The sequence below is a fragment of the Pyrgilauda ruficollis genome, unplaced genomic scaffold, assembly GCF_017590135.1.
Source record: "Pyrgilauda ruficollis isolate IOZ18807 unplaced genomic scaffold, ASM1759013v1 scaffold79, whole genome shotgun sequence".
Classification (NCBI taxonomy): domain Eukaryota; kingdom Metazoa; phylum Chordata; class Aves; order Passeriformes; family Passeridae; genus Pyrgilauda; species Pyrgilauda ruficollis.
In genome coordinates, this window is record NW_024529821.1 from 2634278 (window position 1) to 2661679 (window position 27402).

Here is a 27402-nt window from a genome sequence, read left to right on the forward strand (position 1 = left end):
CTGTCAAAGCCTATATTTAATCTCCTGTAGGGAAAATGCTAAGAGATTCCCAATACATGATTTCATGCCCTAGGTTGAAGTACTGGCACACACATACATGATATGACAGAGAGGATAAGGTGTATGGGTAGCATGGTCCTGGACCAGCTCAGCTGATAAATGAAAGTTGGCCTCCTGGACCTCCCTCATCTCTGCAGCTGTTAGACAGCCCAGCCTGTGAAACCCGAGCTGGCCACTGCCACCAGGGCCTCTCGGGGTGCTTGGAGAAGTGCTAACGGCACCGTGAGGGACATGGTGTGATGCCACCTTGATGCTGTGAGCAAGACACACCACCTCAGTGCTCTGGCAGTGCTGTGGTCCCCATGCCCAGCCTGGGTGTCTGTAAAAGCTGCCCTTGGTGTCCCAGCTGTCCCGGTGCAGGGGGGCAGCAGCAGCACCAGCATCAGCAGCAGCAGCAGCCAGCTGGAGCAGTACCAGACTGCAAAGCACGTGTCAGACCAAAGGGATGCTGGCTTTGGCTAATGGAGGAACAGCCTGCAGCCAGAACAAGCAGCTCTTAACAGTGCTTTGCTAAACCAAGTCATTTCACACGAGTAAAATTCAGTAGAAGAGTTCTCTGGGAACCTAGAGCATACAGGAACCAGAGAGGCAAACCCCTCTGCCAGCTGCAGCAGCCCAGGCAACATCCTGACACTTCACTGTTCTGTTCCCCGTGCTGAATTCCGTGTCTAAGGGCTCTCATTTTGAAATTTTAAGCCTGGCTAAAACGACGTGGAGCCACTTTAAATACAGGGCCTCTTCCTCAACCTCCCTGAGGTCCCAGGCTGCTGTGCCACACCAGAATCACCAGCAGTCAGCTGATGCACCCACCAGGGCAGACACAGCCCTGCTGTGAACTGCTGGGTTCAGCTCTCTGCTCTTCCCCGCTCAGACAAGCTGTGTGAGCCGGTGAGCAGCAGCAGGTCTGAGCTGGAGGGAGGTCTGACCCCACCAAGACTCTCCTGGAGCACTGGCTGTGCGGGTGATCCCACAGAGCTCCCCAAAGCTGGGTCCTGGCTGGGGAACTGCAGAGACCCTCTGCCCTGAGGCTGCAGCTGTGCCAGGAAGGGCTGGTGTGGAAACCCAGAGCACTGGGAATATTTCTCTGTCTGCCCTGGGGTGCCCTGACCCCCAGGGGAGCACTTACTTTGACCCTCATTCATGGAGAAAGTTTCCTAGACTTCAAGATACACTAGAATCCACAAAAGTGTGAAATAGATTGTAGAGAGCAGTGTAGGTGTATCACCTGGAGAGAAATTTAGGTTTTGGGATTTTTAGTATGTTGTGGATGGAAGCAAGATGGAGGGCACAGAGTGTTGTCCTGGGTTTCTTCTTCATGCTTCTTCTTCCTTCTTCATGGGTTTGGGTGGCACTCTATAACTGGGCAGAAAAATCCACATTGTGGGCTCTTTGGGATCAGTTATTGGGTTAAAAGGGACAATAATCTAGGTGTCAGTTCTTAATTGGATAGTTTAGTCTTAAAAGACCTTGTAACAAGAGATTGTTAGCCATTCTGTGCCTGCTAATGAAAAGCTGCCAAACTTATGGTTGTGAGGCTGTTTTACTGATAAGAAATAATAAACACTGAGTCCCAACATGAACTGGAGTCTCCAGTGCCTTCAGTGCAGACCCGGAGAAACCAACAGGCTGGGAGCTGAATCCCCACCTACCATGGAAACCCACAGCCAGAAGGCACATGTTCCTACAGCTTCCAAAGCACAGAAACCCTATGGACAGAAGCTACTAAGCAGCCACTTTTAAATGGTGGCATTATGATCACTTTATGCAAATTCCATTGTAATAAAGCATCAAATTTTTAATAGCACTAATCCATAGACAAACTGACTGAAAATACTTATTGCCACTAATTCCATACCATAGCCAATGTATCTTTTTCTGTGTCTGTTCTGGTCACTGGGTATGGTCACACTTTACAAGACAGCTTTTACATAAGGTATGTGGACCTCCATCTGTATCAGCAAGTGAAGATTAAAAAAACCACTCAGAATTAGGAAGAGTAAGGCCTTTACAACAATCAACAGCATCCTGAGGTGGCCAGCTGACTTTCCTGCTACATTCTCTCTTTATACACAAATAACTCTACATAGTCTTTCATTTTTCCAGTTTCCTAACACAGACTTTGTAAAAATATCTCCATCAATACAAAACAAATTCTTTCATCCAAAAGGCCAGTGCCTGCCAGAGCAGGACTTCTGTCCACACGTAACCTCAGAGCCCACACAGACAAGTCTCCCATCAGCTATCATTTCCTCTGCCTACTTTGTGGGCCTGAACTCATAACCAATATTAACATTTTATTAACATAACTGGATTGTTAGAAATGTCAGTTTTTAGATGAGGCACCGAGTTCCCTTGTGTTATTTCTACCAACTTTTCTAATCAAATACAAAGATCCCATGACACATTTTGACAAAAAGTAGGGCACAGCCAGCTTATTTATTCTTTTACTAAAAATAGGCTTTGATGTCCAGCAGGTTGTAATGTGTGAGACAGCAGTTCAAGTGTAACAGCTGCTCCTTCTGCCTCAACACATCTGTGTCACCAGCCCCTCTTTGCAATCTGCTAATTACCAAAATCAAACATCAGCCTTCACAAGGAGTTCCCTTTTTCTGAAATGCTTACTGTGATTAGGCTAACCAACAATTGGAATAGCAATAAAATATCTTCTCATCCTTACAGGAGGAGTTTCTGACACCCTTCCAAGCACAGCACAGCATGTTTTACATCTCTTGGGTTAATGGCATATTACTATTCTCAGCCAGAGGCAAAGACTAGAAAGAGATTCATTACAGGAAATCCATCTCTCTCTCAGCCTCTTTGCATATTTATTTTCTAGCTGGCCTTTTTGTTGAGGCAATTCTGATAACAGAGCAGATGTGACAACTGTGAAAACCAGCAACGATCAGGAACACTACTGAGGCTGTCACACATTTTAATGACTGTGGATATGAAACACTGTACTATTTCAGCATTTCACCTTGAGGAGACCTTCAACTGATGTTTTGTCAAGTTTTCTTCATTGTCCAGCCACAATGGTGTAAGTCACAGTTAGCAAGACTTTGTTTTGTCAGAACTGCCACAAGAGAGAAAACAGAGTCTTTGTCCCTCCGAGTACACTGATGTAGTTATCCCTTGGCTCAAACACATCTACTGACCTGAAGGGCACAGTGGGCATCACCTCAGAATTCGGCCATGTAACTTTGCAAACCAGGAAAGACTTGCTCCAACCCACCTTGCATGAGTTACACGTGATGTGCAAACCAAAGAAAGAATAAAAGCAAATGTGGTATATTGCTGCTACCATGAGACAGAGGTACTGCATTAACATTTCACTAGCCCACGGAAAACATGATCAAAACAATAATTCCATTGTTTATCACCACTATACCTACACAGCAGGGCAAACTAAGAAAGTTGTTGTGAAATTTAAAAATTCCTTAAGCACTAGAAAAATGACAAATACTACATGCATCATCATTCCTCAAAAATACCAGTTCTACCTACAAATGGACTATTATTTTAAATCTCTATCTAAAATCTCAGATTCTAACTTCCTCCCTCTGGTGACTGTGTTGTAATTTTATTACTACTGATGAGTTTCTATTTTAAAAGGACTATCAAAAATACATATATATATAGCAGATAGGCTTTCGAAAGGCATTTACAGATGTCTTATTAACAATGTTTCAAGTCTAATACTAATTCATGTACAACATGTAATTTCAATGTTTATTTTTCTATAAAACTGTCCTACACTAAATCAGTGCAAACAGAGCCACAAGAACACACTGAAATGGCTGAGAAGCAAGAATGTTCAGTTCCCTGCTGCAGCAGACAGAAATAATTTCATCTCACAGTTCTACTAAACTTCCGATAATCCAGAGCCATGAGTCCCATCCTTGGAAAAAAGCACATTTCAGAGCGGCGTTATTAAGGGGCACTGCACAACCAGTGCAGGACAGATTCCTGGAATACTCCTAAAATGTCAGTACGTTTTTTAAAGTACATTTTTCTAGCCTTTCGTTGCTAGATGATCCAGTCATCCTGAATCAGAAAGACTCATGCTATTTCTAGGAATTATATTTTAGACAGTTTATTCGATCTACAGATGCATCATCCTAATTTTTAGTCTATAAAAGTTAAAATTACTAAGTCTGGCAAGATGCCATCACAAAAAAAAAAAAAAATAATTGTTGCAGTGTAAGAGTACAAGTATATTACTATTTGTTTCAAAACTAGAAATTAAGCTTGCCTTACTATTTTGGAAACTCCAGGCTTTGTGCTGAATCACTTTTTACGAAGTTTCCAGGTACTGATTAACCAAATCAAAAACTGTGTGTTTCACCCTCTCTGCCTGGCAGTCTATCACAACAAGGCGAAAGTTTCATTTCTATGACTCACACACCTTTAGATTAAACAACGATGCAAATGATGCCAAGTCTTTGTTTATCACAGCTTTGTCAGCAAAACAAAATCATCCAGCAGGTGAATCATGAAATTGCTGTCTGTGTGGATGAGGGAAGCAGAGATGCCTGCTGAACTTCACGCTCCCCAATCTATTTCTCCTTCTCCTCTCCTTCACTGTGCGACTGCAGCCCTGCTGATGTGAACAGAGCTCTCCCTGCCTTTTCCTCAGCAGAAAGGCACAGGTCACTTGGCTGCAGCTCACAAAGTCCTTTAGGCCCTCCAGGAGAGCTGCAGCCTAAGTGGCTTGCTCAGCAGAGTGCACTTGCTGCCTCCCTCTGCAGGGAACGCGGGGTTTGTTTCCAGGAGAAGTGCATCCACTCCAGTGCCCTCTCCCCTGCCTGGAGAGGGCTCACGGGGGGCTTTTGCTGCAGTTCCGTTCCACTCCGGAGAAAGACTGACAGGATGGCAGTGCTCGGAGAAGGAGCAGCCATCTGGACAAGGTTAGGTCACCTTCACAAGAGAGCACATTCCAACAGCTCATAAAAATGTGGCTCAAGAACACTTTTTCTGTTCCTGGAATGTATCTCATTGCCAAAGAAGGTAGCTACGACCAGGAAAATATTCCATGGGGAGCAAACAAATTCTCCTGCCAAAGCCATTCCTCCCTGCTCCACCCCAGCTGATATTACACAAGTTGAATAATGCATGTCAAGGTATTAAGTAACATGTAAACACTTCCAGTAAATGTTTCTGCTGCAAGCCTTGCCTTAACTGGTATTGCTTCCCCCCTGTGATAATGGAAAAACATCTTCCTCAATTCTCCTGCACCTAAAGCTCATTATTAATGAGGCACTTCCCACCAAACTTTGGCTGGTAATCTTCCTCTTGCCTCATCTCCAGGGCAGATTTTAAACCTCTTGCAAACTCAGAGATGGCCTTCCCTGAAAGCCTCTATTTGCCCCACAGCCCAGGCACTGGGGAAGGCTGGTGTCTCAGGAGAATTGCACTTCTGGTAATCCTCTCAGGAACAGATGACAAATTCCAGTGGAAGCAAGCCAGGGGTTTTCTCTCCCACCAAGGATGTTTTACAGGAGCCTTGTCTTCCCATCATTGCCCAACAGTGTTCCCCACCCCAATTTTGAGAACGCGTTTTCACATCTTTTCGCAAGGGGAGCCACAGCTCTTTTCAATCTGCTGGAGGAAATCTTGGAATTTAGTGTCACTTTAGGCATGCCCACTGCTTGCACGGCATATGCCAATAATTCCTTCTGCTTTACTGTCTGGAACACTCCTCAGCAGGGGAAAAGGCAGTTCTGAGCCAACTGACCAAAAGGGGTTAATCACACCACTGGGATGAAGATGGCTCTTGAATCACCTCCATGAGACTGAGAATCATTAGTCCCAAGGGAGAACTGCCCAAGGAAATTTCTGGGATTTTCCACTGGCATTTGTACTTTCACGAGGGTTTTCTGTAGGAGAAACTGACCTAGGGTCAAGTATCCAAGGAACTCCCAGGGAACAACACCAAACTCCACACTGAAAAATGCCTGGGTGATAAGTTTGATCAGAGTTGTTTAGTAAGAAGGTAACCTCATCCATTTTCTATAACTTTTTCCAAGTATAAATTCTTTCATTTGATGTCTGTTAACTGCACAGGGCTGAGAGCTGTGGATTGAGTTGGATTGTTTCCTTTCCATAATTGTTTTCCTGGCAATTGAACCTGCAGCCCAGCTGAGGATGTGGCACCAGCAGCACTAAACATTACTTAGATCCAAGTCACTGCAGCTGGTAAGAAATATGCTCCTGTTTGGGTAATACACAGAAAGCAGAAATGCCAGTGAACAACCTCAAAGCCTTCTCTGTCCCTGCTTACAGCAGCAGCCTTTTGTGCCTGATCTCCCACATCTGGGAGAGAAGTAACAGCAACATCCCAGCTGCCATCAGCAAGGCCTCCCTGCTGTCTGACAACTGCAACATCAGCACCAAAGACCACAGAGAGCACCGGAACTGGAATTACATCCACTATGGCAAAATCAGGTCACAAGTACATGACAACTGCTCGACACTTCTCAGGAACTGATACAGGCTGATTTTTTTGTCTGGGCTAATCAGGACAGGCAGAAAGCAAGGCCCATGCCAGAAGGAGCCTGTCCTACTCAGAAGATTGCTCAGGAGATGGCTAATCAGCTATCACAGGAATGGCAGTGCTCAGTAAAGAGTGATTTGAAGAAGGGTTTCCAAGTGCTACTCCCTGCTGCTTTTAGTTCCCCCACAGAAAAACTTTTGGTAAGACCAAACCCTCCACAAACACCTTTGGAGAAAGCTTTGGCCAGCCACTGCTGCTTTCCTAGAAAAGGGTAACTCACTGCAGCCTTAATTCTTCTTTAGGCTGTGAAATAATGTTTTTTGATGAAAGACTAAGAAAATAACTGATTTCCAGACTTCTAAAAATGTTAGGGTTAAGGGGACTCAGAAAGACCAGTGGTGCCTAGGCTTCTCAAGATCTGAAAAGTTCACCTGAAAGAAAAGCTGTTTATTTTTCATCCAGGGCACTGAGGGCACTGAAGCTCAGGTATAAATTCCTGGTGCAGAGAGGAATGTGATGACAGCAAAGGAAATGCTTTTGCACTGTCCTTTTCCCCCTCCACCCACCCAAAGCAGAATTGTGCTGCCCAGCTCCTGCCTGGATCCCTCTCCACAGGGACAGGGGAACAGGGCACCTGCCACAGCCTCCAGAGCAGCAGCACGTGGGATAAAGCAGGACACACAGAGCCAGGAGAGCTTTCCTGAGGGGGCCTCTGGGTGTGCACATTGCACACACATGCAGATGTGCATAACCCACACCTCCTGCAGCTTCACAGCAGCTTGACTCTCAGTACAGCAAGAAATGCCAACCCTCAGCCTGTCACACACCATAAGCTTGTGTCACACACCATGAAGCAGTGTCTGGCAGCAGCGGTCTCCCAGCCCTCTCTGCAGATATCCCACAGGCCAGCAGGAGCTAGGAGCAGGAAGGCCAAGACTGAATGGTGATGGCAGGCTGTACACATTTGGCATATGGAAATGTTTACATAGCTGACTGCACACAGGTCTGCATCCTTATTGCTGTGTGCTCACCCACAGAGCCTGGAGCAGAGCACTCTGGCAAACCTGTGCCAGCTGCAGGGATCCACCCAGACCTCACCCTGCAGAGAGCTGCTACAGCTGAGCTCTGGTGTGAGCCCATCACAGGAGAGCATCCCACAGAAATCTTTCCTAGCCTTCCTAGTGCCCCCACTCAATGGACACCAACACTCAATCACTGAAACTGAAACTTCAAGTACATCCTTACTGTGCCTCTAAACTACATTTAGAATTCCTTTTGTCAAGTACAATTTTCAGTTAGGGTGAATCAGTTATGAGAGGACTACACAGGTGTTTCCAAACAGCAAAAAAAGTATCAAATATCAGGTCACAAGCACCATTAACAACAGAGCAAATACCTGGAGCAGTCACAATACAGGAAAAGAAATCTCTATATCCCAGTGAAAGAAGTCTCAATTCATGAAATAGCACCTGTAAACTTCCAAACCATCCTATGTTAATTCCTTCATATAATAGAGCCAAAATAACCTCTTAAAACATTATTGTTGAGCATTAGTATTTTCCTTTGATAAAGTAACTTACAGATGTAAACCTTTAAGTCTTTACTCTTATCCTAAATATTTCTCAGAGAAAAAGTCTGAATAAATCATTAGAGAGATGCATACTTCACCTCTTTTAATGTTAGTCACATCTTAAACTGCCATTATCACAGATAGATGTTAAAAAGAAATACCCAGATATGAAAAACAAGGTCCTGTTACAGCATGTCAGGTTTTCTATCAAAGAACATGCCATTACACTTTGTTGCTCAATAATTTTCAAACCTAAGAACTGATGATGCTCAGATAAATTATCCATAAAACATGCCTTGAAAAACAGCATGGTTTTGTTTTTCTGTTTTCTCTCCTTCCCCCACAACAACAGCTGGGGGGAACAGTCATGCAGTTCCATAGTGGCTTGGCCATATGAACTCTATTAAAAAACTGATTATTTCAAGTTCCTAAAGATCAGGTGATAACCTCCCTCAAAATGAAAAAATGTGAACAGACCCTCATTAGTATCTGATAGAAGTGGGGCTGTTGCACTGTGTAAACGCTGAATTAGAATGATAATGCAGGGAACTCAACAAAAGCAGCTTTGTGTTTCTCTCTGCAGCCAGCGACAGCTCCTGCAGGGGCTGTCCCTTGCAGCATGTGGGACTCTGAACACTGGGTTTCCACACCCTCCTCTGATGTACCTGGCACTGCTTCCACAGCTAGCTTAAGAGAACAAGCCTGTGTCCCATGCTGCACACCTTGTCTGGGGCAAAGAGTTTTTAAATAAATCCTTCTGGGCTGACTGACTCACTCTTACCTCTCAAACACACCTGCCCACACACCTGTGGCACTGCCTGCAGAAACCCCAGCTGAGCACCACTGCTGCTCCCTGGCCTTACCCAAAAATGGGCTCTGTCCCTGATTTTGGGCTGATGGGATGTGCTGCTCCAGGTGACACTGGAGTGTCACTCCATGGCAAACAACTGCTCTGCACATCAGAGATGGGCTTTGCCTTCACCAGTCTGGCACCCAAACACACCAGGGTCACACTGGAGGCTGCTGCAGGCCAAGGCCACAATGGACGCTGCATGGCATCATTGCATGGCAGGTTTATGCATTGTTGGAATCCTGGATGCTGAGAATTTTAAACTTTCTGTGCTTAAAGGCACAGACCCTCAAGAGAACACTGTATTTGACCTGAGGCTGTGAAGAAGGTTTCCAAAATTGATCGACAGTACTGAATTACTGAGGTGTGTAGTTGGTTAGGAGTGTGTAATATCACAGGGTGGAAAACCTAGAGTTTGGGATTTTAGAATATAGAAATAAATATGAAGCAAGATGGAAGTTTTAGGTGGAGGCAGGTTGTTCTTCTTTACCTTCTTCTTCCTTCTTCATGGGTTTGGGTGGCATTTTGTAATTGGGCAGAAAAGTCTGCATTGTGGGCTTCCAGGGATCAGTTATTGGGTTAACAGGGACAGGTGTCAGTTCTTAATTGGATAGTTTAGCCTCAAAAGACCTTGTAAGGAGATTGTTAGCCATTCTGTACCTGCTAGTGAAAAGCTGCTGAACTCACAGTAGTGAGGTTGTTTTACTGATAAGAAATAATAAACACTGAGTCCCAGCATGAACTGCCATCTGAAGTGCCTTCAGTGCAGACCCAGAGAAACCAATAAGGCATGGCAGGTTTACTGCCAGCTCCCAGTGACTGTGCTTGCTTCATGCAGCTTTCCTGACAGACACTGAGTGTCTTAATCAGCAACCTGCCTTTTTAATGCCCAGAAAATCACACTGTGTTTGGCACTCTCGGTCTGCAGTGGCTGCTCCCACACACCCCCACCTGTAACCTTACACACACAGAAATCCCGCTGAGTCCAACGCTCTTTCCAAGCCAGTCTGCCCCCAGCATATGTCAGCTTCTGTACATTTTGCCCTTTTCCAATTCATCCCATCTGTTTATGGTCTTTCCATCTAGTTAAATATGATCTTCCAAGGTTTCCAAGTCATCTTTTTGCTTTTTTTTCCCCTATCTGATGTCCAGTTAATGATATTAAAGGGAAATTTATTAAAGAACTACCTTAATATCTACTTTACTAGAGAACTATCTTAATTTGAAAATAATTACTACTTTCAATTTCTTTCCATGTTTTTCCTCCAAACTGGCTGAGTATGACCTTTGTAAAGGTATTTAGCAGAGGCCTGTTATTTGTCAAATTATTTTTCCAGTTTTTGTCAGCAAGAATTTTGAAATCATTATCAAATTATTTTTGTTACATCAAATTTTAAAAAATGTTCTCTAGCTAAGCGGACATATTTTAGTCTAATTCCTTAAAACTGCATGAGATGAAGTACACAGTGGAAAAAACCCAAAAAAGTCTAGTTTGTGGCCAAAATTCCACCTTGACGTAAAACAGAAGGGGGAGAAAAATTAAATCTCTTGAACAGTATTTCCCAAGTGTTTATTAAGAATTGCTTTCTTTCTTCATTTCAGATCCACAGTAGTCTCAAGGCAACAATGCCACACCTGGGTTTGATGGGCTCCGTTGAAAATGTGTTGGGCCAACCCCTCATTCTGCTGCCCTGCCATCTCCAGTAGGTTCTGTATCCGTGGCACATGCAGCCCAAATTGTTTATTTCTCCCAGCTCTCATTAACCTCTGACTGCTCTGCTGGAATCAGGAGACCAGTTCAAATATCTTCTTACAGTTGCTGCTAAATTGTAACTGTTTGAAAAGATTAAGTGTGACAGGTCAGAGAGAGGAACAAAGAGTTTTATTCATGGAGAATCTTACCAGCCTTCAAAGCGAGTCATATGAGAAATATATGAATACATACGTTTTTATAGCTCATGCCTAAATTAGAAACAAGATCAGAAACCTCAACATCCCTCATGAACTCCTTCCTGTTTCCCCATGCTCTCCTATTCATTTTGGATGACACACTGTCCCCTTTATTCCTCTTCCTCCTCTTGTCCCTCCTTGTCCCTTGTCACCCTTCTCTGCTCTGTGCTGCTCTGTGACTCTGCACTTTTTTGTGTTGGATTCAGAGAAGAACACCCCAAGATCTGCCACTCTGGAAATCTGGGAATTGCCAGCTGTGAATGTCCCATCTTGCCTCCCCCAAAGAAGCAAAGTGAGTATGAAGCCAGACTGCAGCCCTCCTTAAAGGGATGTTCAAATACGCTTCACAGCAAGGTAAGAAACAAGCAATTTAATGTGGTATGTGACAAAAAGACAAACTGGCAAAGCAAAATTCCCGAGGAAAAAGGCCATTTCCTCACCCTCTGGCTTTGGGACTAGACCAGGATAAGCTAAGTGGGTGAGGCAGAAGTGCTGGCCATTTGACCACCGCAACAGGGGGAAAGAAAAAAGAAAAAAAAAAGGCAGAAAAAAAAGGCAGAAAACAAGTGAAAACTGTTTGCACATGAATCCTTAGGGCCATCCAAACTGGGAAGGTATGTTAGAAACCACTTCTGCTTGCAGGATTAAGGTTGTGAAGTCAACCGGGGCAATCATTTCTGGAAATACAGTACAATACAGACAGTGCCTTTTGACTCAGAGAGAAGAGAGAGCAAGAGACAAACTTCTGGCTGGACAAAAAACTCTTCCTGCAAGAACAATCACCTCTGAAAGAGGTAAAGACAGCAACAGCAGCTGCTTAGATTTACACTGATATCATGGAACACAATTGAAACCAGCCAGTACCTCTAACTGGTACCAATTGCTATATCAGTGGGTCTAAAACAAGTTTACAGCCTCAGAACACTGCAATCTCCCTTCCACACAGGAAAGGAAAATCGTTTCTTTTAGAGGAACTCAGAATTTCTCAACTCTAATTAATCGTCTAACACAGGAAATCCCTGCCAGCACAGGTGGAACTGTAACACACTGGCTGTGCAGCTGGGGAAAAATGGGATTTCCGTGTTCCCGTCTCACCCACCAAAACCAGAGCAAGTAAAACAGGCAGCTGAAAAGCTGAAAAGAAGAATGCAAGTAAAAAAACTGAGAGGGAATTTAGGAAGTCACTAGGTCATTCCTAAGAAAATTCCCTACAGTGTCAAGGATGGTTTGAGCCCTTCTGAGGAAGAAGCCCTCACTGAGAGCTGAGCATTAGGGCAAAGGAAACTCATCCAAATCTGTATTTCAGGAACCAAAGTCAAGAGGACACTCTGGTGCTTTCTGAAAGAGCCTTGTAATGTGCATGGACAAGTCCAGCTTCCCTCAGCCATCCCTTTGTTGTCTGTAATTGCTATGTTTAAATACAGTTTACACTGTTACTCACTGGACCACATCACAAAAGATGAATGCCAGCACAGACATTTCTTTTCCATTGAAATGTTACTCGAGTTAAAAGTCAAGGCAAGAAATGGACATTTTTTTATATTTACTTGTCTGCAGCATTGTAATTATGGAGGCATGTAAAAAACAGGGATATAAGCAATTATTTACATTGCTACACATTTCTGTCTGTCTAATTGAAGCCAAAAGACTTAGAGACAGGTGAAGATAACACAGGTGCTTGTAGGGTATGCCCTGCACTCTGCTCTGAGCACTAGGGCTGTGCTTAAGTTCAGCTTAGGATAAACAGTATTTTTCATGACAGTATTTTATTTTATTTTACTTTATTTTATTTTTTGAACAACCTGGTCTAGTGGAAGTTGTCCCTGCCCATGGCTGGGGGATCAGAACTACGTGATCTCTAAAGTCTGTAAGGTCCCTTCCATTCAAGACCATCCTGTGATGCTGTGATTGAATAACATCAAGCACCACAAAACCATCTGTATCAGAAGGAAGACACAGGGCAGATTTCAGAGAAGCTAAAAAAACATTGTGTCTCAAACAAAAACAACTAACACAAATAGTAGCACCAAAGCTTTGTTTAGACTAGGGGAAGTCCAGCAAGGCCGGGATAAAAGAGCTGTCAGGGTGGGGCACTGAGAGGTGTGCTTGCAGCAGAAGAGCAGTGCTCTCAGTGTAAAACAGCCTGAGGACTTCCAGCCATAGGAAGTGACCCTCACTCTCTGATGTGCCAGACCAAGTGGGTAACAAGCCAAACCAGATTAATTTCCTTTAGCTACAAGTACACCCCCAACACTTGCTCACTGGGGGAAAAGATAAATATACTTACTATTAATAAAAATAACACTGGGAGAGCATGACATTTTTTTCTTTCCTATACACACACACACAGAAGTTCTCTCTGTTTAGACTATTAGAAGGCTAACTTTTCTCACACATACAGTTCAGTCACTATCACAGGTATTTGCATTGTTACTTTCTCATGAGTTTGTATTTCATTGCCCCATTTTGACATGCCATTGAGCCCACAGGACACTGTTGGAGTCCATATGGTTTTGTACTGCACAGCAAAGCAGGCCATAGTTGGAAATGCCCTGAACACATGCAGAGGAGGCAGAAAAATGAGCAAGGTCACTCAGCTGGGCTTTCATTTCAGCCTGGATGCCATGTTCCACAAGAAAGTCACACACATTCTCCAGAGCAGGCATCAGCCAGAGCCACAGAACCTCAGCTGCTCACAGTTCAGGGCTCCCATGTGCACTGCCAGTGCCAGGTCAGAGCTGTGAGTACCCAGCACAGGAGGCTGCAGGTAGAGCAGAAGCTCCAAAATGTGCACGTGCCCTTCGCCAGCCCCACAGCCATTCCCAGGCTGACCTCTGTGGTTCAGGGTGTTACACTCAGTATTGAAGGTAAATGTATAGAACAACTGAAAACTATTTTCCTCCTGGCCTACTAGTGAAGTGCTTAATTGAAGGAGATGACAAAGATTTAACAGACATGTTCTTCCCCTTAAGATGGATTGGTAAAACACAGAATTTAATGTTAGGTAGCTGCATAATGTCATGATGTTTTGCTTTCTACAAGATAAAAGGAAAACCCTGGTTGCTATATTAAGAGGGGAAATGATTTTAAATAAATATCTTAACTTCCTGGCAAATTGCAAGGTTTAGGTCAGCTCTAAAAGGAATTTGTGTCAGCTAGAATAAGACATCTATGTGAAAGATTAATAAGAATGAAAACCAACCTCTTAAAAAGTAGAAGTAATGCTTGTTGAATTTATCATCACCTGTAAGACTGGTTATGTTAATAATCCTTCATGTTATGCCAGGGAGACTGAAAATAATTAATAGTTCACAACCTTCCCACAGAAGTTTCAGTGCCAATGTTGTTTTGACTGTTGACAATAAATACAAAGTATAATCCCCAATATTTAGGCCTTCAACATAAATTCCTTATATCTGAGCAACTTCCATGAAAAGTAATAAGAAATCTACCAGTCCAGCATTACCTGTGAGTTCCTGGATCACAGACTCAGTGGGGAATTTCAGCCTCACTGTTCACAACTCTTCAATGAAGTCCACTGTGCTCATGACCTGGAGAAGCAGATCTGATGTTGCGCTCAGGGCTCCACAGCTGAGCTCTGCTGAGCCACCACCAGCACTCAGGGGTCAGAGATGAGAACCAGGGTGCTGCCAAAGCCTGGCTGATTGTGCTGCTCAGGAGGTGCTGGGAAATCCTGAGGGCTCTTTGTCCCATGTGCAAGCTCTTTCATAGCTGTGAAACAATGCTCACCTCACACCAGCAATAAGGAATGTCTGCAAGGACACAGCACCGTGAGAGAGGATGGAGAGGAAGAGAAGGAAATGGAGAATAAAGCAAAAGATGGAAGGGAGGAAGGGAGGAAGGTTTATACGCTTACAAAATCTCTAAAATAGTCACACCCCAGAGAGATGCAGGTGGCAAACTGATCTCATTAGAAAAACCACAATGGTTCAGAGACAAGGTTTGTTTCTCCCAGGATCCTGTTTCCAGTACTGCTCATACCCAGATGCTGCACAGGAAGGTTCCCTGCCACACTGTTTGACAGACTTTAATGTGATTCCTGAAGGACAAGCCAGAAATATTTGGCTAAAATTCATTGCCAACTTAGACAACCACTACACAAGGAAGAAATAAAATCCACTATGTAGAACAGGACACCCATAGTTATCAACTTTAGAACCCACTCATGGCACTTTTCCTTGGAAACAGCACTTAGTGCAGCACACAGCATCCCTGCAGAACTTCCACAGCCAAAAAACTCCAATATAGGCCTCAAGACTGTGAGAAATGAACCTGGCTGCTCACTGCTCTGTTACTCTAGGAACTGGGCAACTGGTGTGCAACCAGCACCAAATCCACCGAGGTGTGAAAGCACTGCAGTATGCACCTGCACCATGCAGACTTTTGGGGCAAAGCAGAAAGATTTACACATTCACCCACTCCTAGGGAAGAGAGTGCCCCATCAGGACAACATGGCAGTCAGTGCTTCACTCATGGACAAGGCAAGAAATGGACAAGATTGACTGCCTTCATTCCTCATCCCTCCATTAATACTAGATTTTAGGAACTGCTGCCCAGGGCTAGTAAAAAAACTCTCTTCATTATGTTTTTCTATTGAAAATTGTGTCCTTCTCCTTGGGGCTAAAAAAAAAAAGCTTTCCATTAAAGGCCCTCACTCTGTCTGGTATTTAATTTCCAAAAACACCAAGTCCTACTATGTTTTTGCTTTCAACAAAACCTTATTTTTGAAGTGGTGCCTCACCAGAGCTGTGGTTCAGTTGTCAGAGCACACCTCCCACGAGGTGTGAGATCACTCAGAGGGGAGGTGATGACACCACTGGGGAGATGCAGCCTGGCCAGGGAAGCCAGGCTGCAGCTGAGTCAAAGCTGTCCATCAAAAAGTATTCACAATTTTAGAAAGTCTACTGCAAATGTTGACAAAAGTAATGTGCTTCGCTTTAAATTTTTCTGCAAAATAATATATTTGGTGATCATGTCTGTTCCTCACCGTTTCTAGGCACTCCTGAAGTGCCACTCATAAAAGTGGGGTGAGCAGGACACTGGAGACTCCATCAACAGCAGCCATACCCATCACTGCCAGACTCCTTCCATGCTTGGGAATTGCAAGGGGATTCTTCCCCTCCTCAAGCATGGCAGCTCCAGTATCTGGCCACTCATTGCCCAGAGGGACTGAGCTCCCAGGGAATGCTCTGACAACATCAAAGATTAACTCACTGACCCTCATGTTTAACATACAAGAAGTTCTCTCACAGGAACTCTGCATGTAAGCCTTTAACACAGAACTCTGATCCAAGGGCAGTGGACAGCCCTAGCAGCAAAACCGGGTGCCTCTGCTCTCTGAGGGGATGTGAAGGCTCTGAGAAGCAATCCAAGAGCACACAAGCATTTGCAATCAAGGCTCCACTCTTATCACACCCCTCCCAGTCTGCTCCAGCTTTACCAGATCACTGACCTCCCTCATGTCACAATTGCCAGTAAAATACAATAGCCTGAAACTGAAAACACCTCAGTTCTACCAAGAACCCACTCCGAAGGACAAAGTCACTGATAATGCTGAGCCCAGCACACAGGACGAGACACTGATTGTCTCAGTGCTCTAAGTGAGCAGCTTAATTGGAACAGAAAAACAGGGTGATGAATCACAGCTAAGGAAAGCACCTTGCTGAGGAACACAGACAACATCAATGCTTTACATCATTAAAAAAATTTGAGGTTACTCTTTAGGACAGCACACGTGGAAAACATTTCAGAAAAAAAAAAGATGAAATGCTGTTTAATTGGTGAATTCTTGCCATTAACACCCTAAACGGTCTGACACATGCTGGCGGCAGGAGGCATGAGCCTCAGACACGCTGCCAGCCACACTTCCCCACTCCCAGCAGCTGCCAGACCTCGCTGAGGTTTGAAAGTTTCCCAACTGGAGGCCCTGTTCCCTTTGCTTTCTGGTAAATTAGCCACAGTAGTCACATCTCCTTGGTGGGTTTGATTTCATTTTTTGTCCTTTCTGCTTCTTTTTATTTTTTTTTTCCGGTTTCTTTTTGATGCAGTAGCATCTGATCTTACTCAAACCTAACCCCTCTTCTCATCTCCTCACCCCGAAAAGGGAAAGAGACCCCAGAAGCACCCTCGGGAGTGGGGGCTCACCTAGGACTGGGAAGCTGCCACTGCAGCGGGACGGGGGAGATTTTCACAGCACGAGCAGCGCCAGCAACGACAGGGAGGGGAAGCGCCCGAGTCCGGAGCGGGCGGGAGCGGCAGAGCTCCGGGCGGTGCCGGGCTCGGGGCAGGGCTCGGGAGAGCTCCGCCGGGGCTCCCGCTCCTGGGGAGGGGTCGGGGGTGGTCAGAAAAGCAGCAATGCAGTAACGCGAGCCGCGCTCCTACCCGGCCGTGCCTCCCGCAGCCTCGCACCGACAGGGCGTCCCCGGCACCGGCTGGCCCGGCCCGCCCCGCCCCGGGGCCGCCGCCTCTTCCTCCCGCCGTGCCTCGGCCCGGCCCCAGCAGCCCTCAGGGGCTCCGCGGGCTTCGGCGCTGGCCGGTCCCGGCCCGGGCGGCTTGCACGGTCCGCTGCCGTCCGGACAGCCCCCCGTCACCCCGGGCACTGGCATTTACCCGGGCACTGCTGTCCACAGGCCACTGCCACCACCGCCTGCTACTGCCACGGCCACTGCCAGCACCGCCACGGCCACTGCCACACACAGCCTGGAAGTGCCCCAGAGCCACGCTGTACCTTTGGCCTGGGCAGAGGAGCAGCCATCCCCCTCTTGTAAAAAGTTTACAAGCATAATGTTTACAGCCATGTAAACATAATGTTTACAAGCATAATGTTTTCAGCCATGACTTTGCACTTGGTAGTGAAATACTGAGTCATGCCAAATGTTACCCAGCTGTTCCTTTATCTCCTTCTCTGAGGAAAGGTGATTACTGCAATAAAATCTACTGGTTTCTTTCATGCCAGCCTCCGTTCCCTCAGAGGAGCTGCCTGGAAAGCAGCAGGTAATGTGGGGGATGCAGGGCCCGGGTCTGCCACAGCCAGCCGAGGGCACTGCTTCCTTCCATCCCTCTCCTCCTTCTCAGCCAGCTCCCAGCATGGCCTTCAGCCAGCCAACCACCCACGGGGCCTGCCTTCCTCACAAACACCACACCTGCCACAGAAACTGCTGTGGAGAACCCTGCTGGCCCGCAGGCTGACACGGGGCATCCCACAGGCACACCCTGCCACACCAGGGGATGTCCTGCCCTGCCCTGCCCTGCCCAGCCAGCCCAGCCCCAGTGCACGGCAGAAACCAGCTGCCCGCTGCCCACACAGATGTCTGGCTGACCTCCAGCCAAAAAAGGCCTTCACTCTCTGCACTTCAGCAGCACCTTGTGCCAGCCTTCCCCAGGTTCAGGCCGCTGCTTGGGCGATGGCGTTCTGACAAATCAAAACCTGTAACTATAGGTGCAGTGGTGACAGATGTGCAAACCCAGTCGTCACACCTGGCCACGCATCAGGGGTGAAGCACAGAGCTCTGCTCCTGCGGGCTGCAGCTCGGACGTGGGGGGAGCGCCAGGGCATCTGCCAGCAGACATGGGGCAGCTAGAGAGCTAACAGGAGGACAGCAAGCAGACCCACAGGAAGAGTGGCCTCCACTGCTGAAACAAAGGCAAGCGTGGTCTCTAAGAAAAGCCTGAATCCAAAGAATGTCCTAGTAGGAGACCTGGAACATCCCACAGGGGAAGCTGATTGCATTCCTGTTTTATTTTCTGCCATAAGCAGCAAGCGTGGTGTTCAGCAGCAGAGGAACTTGAGTTAATGACCTCTTGTAAATTTTAGTACTTGCAAGAAAGGTTTAATGAGAATTTTCAAACCTGCAAAGTTGGAATATATACTAAAAGCATGGCAACATTACATTTTTGAAGCCTGACATTCTTCTAATGCATGGTATGGGCAACAGCTTGCAATGAACAGTAGCAACTCCAGACTCTCTCCTACAGCTATGCTAGCCACACATAAGGTTCTGAGCAGGGCAGAAAAACCAATGTCACAGAACTAAGGAACCTGAAGCGCCCTCCCCCTGGAATTTCCTTTTCCAGGCTCCTCTCTTTGCACATGAGTGTGCTTTGAGGATCCTTAGTGCCAAATCTGTCCCCTGCCCCTGTCCTCTGGAAGGAGCAGAGCTGTCCCTCCCAGTGACACAGAACAAAGCCAAGGTAGCAGCAGTTCCTTTCTGTTTCTTGCAGTGTGCTGGTTCCCTCCCCTTGGACAAGCATCTGTGCCCACCAGTTACATCAGCAAGTTGCAACCTCACCCGTGGAGGAGAGCTTGGGGCACTCTGTGCACACAGCTTCCACCTGGAGTCACAGGAACTGGGAAGTCAGAGTTCAGTCCAAATTTTACCTGGCAAAAACCCATACCACAGGAAGACACCCCCTTCCCTTGCCCACTCGTGGTGCTCTCTGCATTGCCCCTGCCCTCCCACCACTGCCAGCTCTTTCCCACTGGACATGTGGGATGAGTGAACTTACCCAGGCTAAAACACAGTGGTTGGCTTCTTTTCCCAATGTACTTGTGACTTCTTAACAACTGCCTTCCTCAAGGAGAAAGGACATGTTCAGTTGTTTTTTTTTTTTTTTTTTTTTTTTTTTTTCAAAACAGAAGGTGCAGTACTTAGTTCTGTATCTAGAAGTAGTGGTTCAATAATCTGAATGGAGGTATCCTCCAGGCACCTCTCCTAACACCTGTGTGGATCAATGGCAGATATGATGAAAACCCAAGCAGCTGAGAAGGAACAACTAGGAAAAACAGTCAGGACCTTAGGAAGTGTTTTGCAGTAACTCTCAGTGACTGTGGGTACTTTTGAGTTTATATCTGCATCAGAATCTACAGATTTCGAGGCGTAATTCTCCACAACTGACTTTTGCCAGCACTTTATTTTTTGCCAGTAGCTTTTATGGCATGTGTAGGTTAAATCCTGCTTTGAAAGGACTCTGCTTCCTTTGGACATTCTGGTATGACCATCTATGTCAAGGGAGCCAATGTGTCAAATTTCAGAGAATGAGCAGCAAAGCATAGCTGGCTCTAATTCTTCACTGAGTGTTCCTGAGATAGTTCCTTAATCCAAATTTCCACTTTCCTCCCACAGAGCACAGCCAATACTTCCCTTTTTCCACCCTCCACCAGCCATCCCTGTACAGATGATGCTGTCCAAGTAAGGCTGTTCCCCATGCACTGAACACAGCTGTGGCACCTCAACACCTGAAAGGGTAAAATTAGGTACCGAGCTACTGCAGAGACAAATCCCACTTGCTCAGTTTCTTGCCCTTGCCATGAAGGAATCCTGTTTGTATATCCACTGCCACAGCTGGATTTTTCAGCCTGCAGACAGCTTGTCTGCCCAGCCTAATTTACAGACTCCTGGCCAAGGTTTCATCTCACCTTATCAGTGTATTCAGCATTCTTCAGATCCTGACAACCCACGCCCCTCCCTCTCTGCTTCCCAGGATCCCTTTGTATTCTTGTCCTTATCTAGTGTTGCCTTTTATCCTTTTTACTTTTTCTTTTTACTATCATTTCTCACCACACACCTTGAGAAGGGTGACTTTCCTGGAAGAAGGCTTATAGAAAAGATCTTGCCTCCCTATCTGAGCAAGCAAGGGAGCCAGGAGCTATTTACATATTTTCTGATAAGCAGTGAGAATGTCCTGATGGTCCTGTGAAGTCCACAAGGAATTGGTTTCATGCTGTTCTGCATTTTCTGCTTGTCTATGCTTGCCCAATTCTAATGAACAAACAGTATTAAAGATATTTTACATATGGTTATAACATTATTTGAATGAGAAAGCAGTATCACCATCTTGAATTTAGTCATTAAATAGATTATATTGGCAACACTTAGCATTTAAATAATGAAAATAACTTTTAAAGTATTATTTTTTTCCTTATTAATTATCAGTTGATTTCTGCCTACAGTATTATGTTACAGCTGCATCTAATTTCTAATTTTTTCGTGCAACCATAAGGCAAAAAACCATATTTAATTATATATTACCAATTTAAATTCTTTACTTTTTTTATACAGACCAAACCCGGGGGGTATTGTGTTTTTTACAGTTGACATTTACTTTTCTTAACACAGCTTTAAAGGTCTGGAGCCTCACAAGAAAACCCCAGAGCAGCCAAGACCCCTCTCACAAATACACATGAAGTGCAATATTGACACCTTGCAGCAGCAGCAGGAGCTCTCGCTGCCCTAGCACAGGGTACCTGTGGGAATGGGGATGTCAGCATTTTGCTTTCGCTGTGGGAAGAGGAGGAGCAGCCCCAGAGTGCCCATCCTCAGGCAGCAGTGCTCAGGTGATGAGCAGCCCTGCGAGAAGCGTGCAGGGCAATCCAGGAGCTGAGCCAGGCCAGGCACAGAGGGCTCGGCCCGAGGGGCAGCGCTGCCTGGGAGCCCCCAGGAGAACACATGCCCTGTGCCAATCACAAGTCCTGGATAAGGAAGCGCTGGGGAAAACTTGTACATCACTCTGAAACGTTTCCCTTGCAGTGAGTGAGCTCTGCATGGTGTGAATGCAGCAGATTTCTGAGTATTTCATGCTCTGTAGCTAAGAAATAAGAAAGACTGGGCTAGGAGGTAACTGACTACCAGGAGAGAGCTGTTTGCATGACCAATTCTGAAAACACAGCTGAAACGCTCCTGGGGGCAGATCCTGAGACTGTAACTGTTTTCACTCGGAATATTCAAATCAGCCTGTACTGACAACAAACAGAGTGCAAGCAAAGCCAAGCCACAGTTTCGGGAGGAGAGAAGAAGACACAAGCAGCTGAGAAGATAGCACACAAGCTGCCACTGCAGGGGTTGCCCGCTGCTCTCAGGGAGCTCTCATTGCCCTGGTAGGAACTCCCCTGTTCCCACTAATTTTGTTCTTTCCTTTTTCATTAGCTACTTGACCTGTTATGACTTTCAAAGCGGTTAATTCAAAGTTTCATCTTGCTCACAACACTTATTAAGCCCTAACACTTGGCAAATATCTCAAAAACACCTGCTTTGAACCTGGCTTTAGATTACAATATAAAAACTACCCATTTGGTCAACTAAAGTTGGTTGGTCACCTGTTAGTCCCTGACAGCCACACCCATCCTGTCTCTGACAGTCACCTGTTGCAGCATCTGCTGCAAGCAGAATAAAGGAAGATCTGTTAATTTTTGCCTCTCTTGGTGGTTAGAACCAAATGCTGTGATGGTCAAAATTGCTGACTTTTAAAAGGCTTTTCTATAGGTGCAGTCTGGCACAACACTGACTTTAAAGCAATACAGACACACCATTTGCAAAAAAACCCATCCACACAGGGAGAAATGAAGCAGCAGGCTTTGTTCCAAGGAACAAATTCCACCATCCCAATCCAAATGAACTTGACCCTAACACAGCGCCTTGAAAACATGAGTACAGGCCTAAAACACACAACTCCACACATCCATTTGCTGCCATACCAGATCTCAGACCAAACACTTACAGGTGAGAATCCCTCTTAATTTGGTTTTTGAACAGTTGTACTTATTCTCATTTGGTAATCTGTTGATGGCAGCAGTGCAAGTTCCATGTGTGATACTTCATTCAGCTGAACATTACTGAGCTGTTCCTCATCTTGCCGTGCCTGATGCTGGGGCACAGGCAGCAGGGCTCAGCCAAAGTCACATGAACCGTGCTGCTGCTGGGCAGGAGGAGCAAGCTGTGGGGAAAACATTGCAGTGCACCAGGTACTGCACAGGTGTATAGAATTAACCACCCTGTACCACGGGCCCGGCGTGAGCGGGCAGCACCGCGCTGCCAACAGCCTTGACCTTGAAACGCTCCCGAAAGCAGGGCTGCAGAGGAGGGAGCGGAGGGCATTTGCAAGTAGCTGCACTCAGGCGGAAAGACAAGCCCGGGGCACGTCTGCCAGGGGATCGCTGCCGCTGCACAATTCTGCCGCGCAGCCGAGCGCGAACCCCCCGGGAGTGGCTCACCGGGGCTGGCTCGCCTCCCCTCGGCCGGCACCGGGGCTGGCTCGCCTCCCCTCGGCCGGCACCGGGGCTGGCTCGCCTCCCCTCGGCCGGCACCGGGGCTGGCTCGCCTCCTCACTGCCCGGGGCTGTCCGGAGTTGCCGCTCCCCTGCCCGCGGTGCAGCCACGCAGCCCCGGCTCTGCGGAGAGCATTTTGCACACTCTGCCCTCGCTGCACACAGGGCCAGCCGGGGCTCACCTGCAAGCCCTCCCTCTGCCGGGATCAGCGCTTCCTTGAGGCACCGTGGCATTCATCCTGGTGGATGCTAAAAAGGTGTTTACCTGGGAAAAAAAAAAGGGAGGCTTGTGGAGTTTACTTTAAGAGGATCATTGTCTGCAAAGTCACTGCAATGCTTTTTAGAGTCCCTGGGATATTTTTATACTTGTTCATTATAAGATCTACCAACTGCTACAAAATAGCAAGGGCTGCAATAAGAGCATTTACACATTAAGGATGGCTTTAATTACATACACAATATCTATGCAAATACCAGATAGCATCTTCTGCATGAAAGGGTTGGTTGGTTTGCTTCTTATCCTCACAGTATGGAATCTTAGTGCTTCTTATGATGCAATATTAATTTGGTTAGACTTAATTTAATTGCTTTGGTTGGTAATTAAATTAGCATGTCTTAAATTAAAATAACCAGTATCATCATGAAGTATTTCTGTCACAGTGGCTCCTAAAATATTTCAGTCAGGACTAGATCCCTATTGTTCAAGAGGCTAAAAAAAAAAAAAAAAAAAGCATTAGAGAACAGGGCCAGACAAACCCATCTGTCTCTGCTCTTAATGTGAGGAGGCCACTGCTGAATGGCAGGCACCTGGCACACTACAGATCTCTCTCCAGCACCAAAAGCAACATTTTTCTCAGTCTCATCCTAGTTTGAATAGCTTGACCTGAGTGTCATGTCCAACATTACACCATAAAGCACTGGAGCAGTGCTTGTTTCACCTCTTTTCTTCAGCTCTTTCAGTGTGTTTGGTTAAACCCTGGAGCACCAGAGAGCAAGTTCACAGTAATGATCATCCTGTACACCCCAAGTCACTGAGAGGTGAAGTAACTTGACCAAGGTGGCGTTAACTCAGTGGCTTACCCTTATTTGTACTGCTGCTGTAACTGTGCTAAGAAGCTGGACTCCTCTCTGAGCAGGAGTAAACACATCAGGCCCTTGTTGAGTCAGTGGCACCGGCAGAAGCACTCCAACATCCTGACACTGGCAATGATGCTTAAGGCACAGCACACCAGGTAATGAGGGTCTTTGACTTTCCTGTAGGAGCAGCTTCCCCTGGTGTGGTCTGGCCAACCAGGTTTTGAGGTAAAAAGCAAGCATTTACTCCAGACTAACACAGCACTCGTGGAACGGCACTGTTTGTTTAACTATGACTATTGCAAAGTGTCATGAACAAGGTACAGTGTTACACGTGCAGTGAAGAAACAGAGCCAGCCCCCAGACTGCTAGGACAAAGGTTACCAACACAACTTCAGCTCAGTCCTCTGCAGGCCATGTGGCACAGTCTTGATTCCTTATTTCTCCTGCATTAATTCATCAGTGAAGCTCAAGCCCACTCTCTCCCTTGCAGCTCTCAGGAAGAGATTGCTTGCAGACTCTCTTTTTCAACTGGATGACAAGGGGAACATTCAGCGTGGGCCAGGAGAACACATATCCAACAATGAGTTACACAAGCAGTTATGAGACAGTACTGGAATGTCAGCAAACAGGATCTTTGGGTCTAGCTCTGGAGGCAGAGAGCAGCCTAAGTCACCGTGAACAGGAGGCCCCATCACAGCAGCAGGTAGATGTGCTTTGAGAGGTGAAATGGCAAAGCAGATGAGCCTTGCTGCTCTCCAGGCCAGGGTTCATTCCCACACTGCAGTTTGTCTGCAAAGCGGGTGCAGGACCCCTGCCTCCCATCAGGAGGTATAACTGCCCTGTGGAGTGCATGTGGGAACAGCAGCAGTGGAGCATGTGGGATCACACATCACAGACTTCTGGGCAGCAGCAAGCAGCACTGTGACTGCATCTAACTTCTCCCCCTGGCCTCGCCCTTCCCCTGTCATTGTGTGGGCTGGCAGACTTGCCAGATGTGTCAGAGCCACATGAAATGTGTGACATTTGTGACCCTGCCCTCGTGGCCCCCAGGCTGACGGTCAAGTCTGAGACACAGACCAACCCAAAAGGAAATGAGGAAGGTCCTACCTGTAACATAAAGACTGCAGGACCAGTCTCTATGTGTTTGTTTATTCTGCAAGTTTTAAGATGGAAAAAAACCCTGTAATAACAACCAAGCTTGTGAATTCTGTGCTATGTATAGCAATTCTCTTATATGTGAGCTCTGCATGTGCTTGTTGATGTCAGTGCCCTGTAACCAAGAGCCACTGCTGCCTATCACACACAAGTCCTCATTATGTTGCATAACAAATTACCTTTGTTGCCTCACAGAATGGCACAATAGATTTTGTTGTTGCCTCGTGTAAACTTTAGTCTTGCAAATTCCATTTTGCCCTGACGCACTGCTGCTGCCTCAGTGCTTCATTTCTGTTCAGCAGCGAGCTCCACAGTGTGCAGGCGGCCACCAAGCCTGAAAAACAAGTTCAGAAGTACAGAAATACGCCACCACTATGTCTGCAAAACAATCAGCCACGTGGATCCTGGCTGCTGTAACACTGGGCTTAGTGGCTGCAGCCACACATTCTGGGAGGCAGCACCGCTGCACATTCAGCCCTCGTGGTCATCTGATGTTTTCAGCTGCAAGGAAAAACAGGAGCATAGAGAAACAAAGAAAGAGGCAGAACAGCAAAGGAATTTTAAACCGACAAAGAATTAATGGTGTTGGCATTTTAACGCTGTACTACTGTCTTTTTAATGGATTTATCCAACTGCATTGCACTGTCTCTCACTTTCAGTGTTTAAGTACTGTTTCTAACTGAAACCCATTAGTTACAATGTTCATCTATAAAAAAAAGAAAGTGTGAAAATGATAACAAATTAATCCATATGATTACAGAATGTTAAACCTTACTAGACACCCCTGAGTCTTCCTTCTTTATATATGTTCAGCACATATTTCAGGGGAAGGAAAACATTTACTGCCAGGCTTCAAACAGTGTTTCCTTTCTTAAAACGTTTTAGTTGGCAGCTTTTTCTGTTGGCATATGACCAATACTCTGGATAAGTGGGAAAATAGCGGTGATATCTACAGGCCAGATTTTGCCACTTCTTAAAATGAGTAATGCTATCTTATTTTCATATGTCCTGACCATTCCCTCTACTCAGAGTACTACTGGAAACTCACTGATAGCTGCTCCCTACTTTCCCTGGACAAAATCCAAAGAGGAAGAAAATCTAGGCATTGCAAGAGCAAACTTCAATAAAGTCTGAGAGTTGGCCTGTTGGGATAACCCTAAATAAGGGTAACAAAATCTGGATGCCAGCTTATTTAAAAATACATGTTTTGCCATCCCCTCCTTTGAGAATGTATGTTCCAATCTCCAACACACACTCATCTCCCATGCACTCTCCGAAATTTTTAGCTGCTTCTTAGTTGAACCTGCCCTTTCATGAGTGCTCCTGTCACCCCACTGCTCACTCCATCTCCTCCACAGCCAAGCAACACTCATCAAATAAATCACTGAAGACATTGCTGGACAATGGGTGAATGAACTACTGCTGAGGGATTGGGGTTTGTCTCTATTTACAGGCTCTAGTTAGAAACACTTGAAGCCAAATTTCAATTACTGGGATAAAATAAAGGCCAGCCCAGTCTGGGCATTTTAAGAGATAATTATACTTCAGTAAAGCACTAAGGCACGGCTGTTGTCAGACATTGCTGCTCACAGCTAATGGTGCTGGTACAAAATCTACCTGGGTATGACTGCAAACAGCTTTGGGGAGCCGTCATGGGAATGAGTGTGGCAAGTGAAGGCAGCAGGGAGCCTGGATGCTTGAGGTACACGACAGAGAAAGAAAAAATCTCTGCAGGAACCTCAGGTATGTGAGCACTCAACAGCTGTAATTATGTTGTTATTATAACAACTACTCCTCAGCTTGTGGAAAAATATCGTGAGCAGCGCTAAGTGGAAGGAAGGGAGATTACAGCCCTGCCTGCTTCAGAGTGAAACACCAGCCCTGAAGCTGTTAGCTTCTTCACCTTCTCAACATGCTGATGACACAGGGCCTGGGGAATTTCAAATGATGGCTGAAAGACCAGGATTTCCCAGGAGAGAGAGCTAGTGAGTCAAAGAAGACCTGATAGAAGCATTCAATACAGGAGAGACCAGCTTGGCTCTTTCCTGTCCTGATGCTTGAACACACGGCTGTAGAAGGAAATGGAAAGGGTAGAAAACACAAATCTGAAGAAAAGAAATACCTTTTCACAGCGAAATTTAAAGTGAGTCCAGAGAAAGTCTGGACATTAACAAGAGTAGACAGTAA

General features: G+C 46.0%; 1 protein-coding gene across 4 annotated transcripts in view; it reads right to left on the reverse strand.

Annotated features, from left to right (window-relative positions):
• Positions 1-17378, reverse strand: part of PIK3CB (phosphatidylinositol-4,5-bisphosphate 3-kinase catalytic subunit beta) — an 87750-nt gene extending 70372 nt beyond the window's left edge. The window contains exons 1-2 of one of the 4 annotated variants that reach the window (XM_041486960.1): positions 17326-17373; positions 14390-14474 (exon numbers count right to left, since the gene is read on the reverse strand). The gene's annotated coding sequence lies outside the window, so the exon portion shown is untranslated. The other 3 variants (XM_041486963.1, XM_041486965.1, XM_041486964.1) reach the window with 3 other exon arrangements.
• Positions 17379-27402: the final 10024 nt, after the last annotated feature.